The sequence below is a fragment of the Diachasmimorpha longicaudata genome, unplaced genomic scaffold (genome assembly GCF_034640455.1).
Source record: "Diachasmimorpha longicaudata isolate KC_UGA_2023 unplaced genomic scaffold, iyDiaLong2 ctg00000193.1, whole genome shotgun sequence".
In the NCBI taxonomy this organism is placed as follows: domain Eukaryota; kingdom Metazoa; phylum Arthropoda; class Insecta; order Hymenoptera; family Braconidae; genus Diachasmimorpha; species Diachasmimorpha longicaudata.
Window position 1 is genome coordinate 30,001 of NW_026973987.1, and position 1,932 is coordinate 31,932.

Consider the following 1,932-nt stretch of genomic DNA (forward strand, 5'->3'; position numbering starts at 1 on the left):
GTTCTCAAAGTTGATATTCTTTTTCCGTGTACGGTAAAGTGAACACAAGTCTGAATAGTAATAAAATTGAATTTTGTGTTTGCTTAGGCATCTTGTATTTTTTATTGAAACAAGATTGCGAGATTGGATTGAATATTTTTATATTCAATGACTGTTATTTTTCAAAAAAAAAAAATTTTTTTTATGATTACCCTGAACGGTGGATCACTTGGCTCGTGGGTCGATGAAGAACGCAGCTAATTGCGCGTCAACTTGTGAACTGCAGGACACATGAACATCGACATTTCGAACGCACATTGCGGTCCACGGATCCAATTCCCGGACTACGCCTAGCTGAGGGTCGTTTGTTTTAAAAAAAACTGCTTACAATTTTATATGTGTTTATCTGTCTATATATGACAGAAAAATATTTGATAAATTGTACAAGCGTGTGTAAAGTTGAATGCTCGTCAAGATAATAATATTTGATTGAGAGAGAGAGATTGAATTTCTTCTCAAATATATATAAATTATTATACGACGTCATTTAAAATTACGTATTGAAAAATAATATATTATGAATTTTTCACATATATTATTTGACGATATAAAGAAAAAAAGAAGTTGTTGTTGTTAATATATTTGATTATAGCCCATTGTCAGTTGTCTAAAAATGGTTATTAACGAGAACAAACTTTGTGAAATGAAATCCACAAATTATATATCACTGTGGTGTTAATCATCGAGTCCCAGAGATCTCATTCTCCGAGTTGGACCGATCATGATTTTCATTTCTAAAGTTTTGTTTTGTTATGTTTTTTTAGACACGGATGTGATTTTTTTTTTATAAATAAAAGGCGCTCGCAACAATAACTTTTTTATATAATTCTCTAACATGACGACCTCAGAGTAGGTGAGACTACCCGCTGAATTTAAGCATATTACTAAGCGGAGGAAAAGAAACTAACTAGGATTTCCTTAGTAGCGGCGAGCGAACAGGAAAAAGCCCAGCACTGAATCCCACAATTATGTTGTTGGGAAATGTAGTGTTTGGGAGGATCCATTTATCCTGTAATGTTATTTTGTATCCAAGTCCATCTTGAATGGGGCCATTTACCCATAGAGGGTGCCAGGCCCGTAGTGATCGAAATACATTTCAGGAGGATTTCTCCTTAGAGTCGGGTTGCTTGAGAGTGCAGCTCTAAGTGGGTGGTAAACTCCATCTAAGGCTAAATATGACCACGAGACCGATAGCGAACAAGTACCGTGAGGGAAAGTTGAAAAGAACTTTGAAGAGAGAGTTCAAGAGTACGTGAAACCGTTCAGGGGTAAACCTGAGAAACCCAAAAGATCGAATGGGGAGATTCATCGTCAGCTCATTTTGTATATATATAAGTTATGATATAGGTTACTACTTGTAGTATTGCTTGTACATTCTTATATATTTTATTGCAAGATGTTGTCGGCGTGCACTTCTTCCCTAGTAGAACGTCGCGACCCGTTGAGTGTCGGTCTATAGCCCGAGAGGTAGCCTTTAATTTTTTCAATTAAAGACCCTTGGTGTTTTTCTGACTGGCTGCTCGATGGTATTCATAAGGTATTAAGCCGCATATTATATGCGTTTATATCCGTCGCAAGCGAGGTCAATTTTTAGTAGTACGGACCTAGTGCCGTCGCTATAATTGATCAGCTGTTGGTTGTACGGTATTCTAAAACTGGCTTATAATTAATACCGGTCAGCGATGCTACTGCTTTGGGTACTTTCAGGACCCGTCTTGAAACACGGACCAAGGAGTCTAACATGTACGCGAGTCATTGGGATTTTTTTTAAACTAAACCTAAAGGCGTAATGAAAGTAAAGGTCGTTCTTGTAGCGATTGAGGGAGGATGAGTTGTGTTAAGATACAGCTTCGCACTCCCTGGGCGTCTCATTCTTAATATCACACGTGAGTG

General features: G+C 37.4%; 1 non-coding gene across 1 annotated transcript; it reads left to right on the forward strand.

The window, feature by feature from the left end:
• The first annotated feature begins 188 nt into the window (after nucleotides 1–188).
• On the forward strand, nucleotides 189–343 carry LOC135172188 (5.8S ribosomal RNA). The gene has a single exon (XR_010300899.1). It is a non-coding gene; the product is annotated as a 5.8S ribosomal RNA (ribosomal RNA).
• Nucleotides 344–1,932: the final 1,589 nt, after the last annotated feature.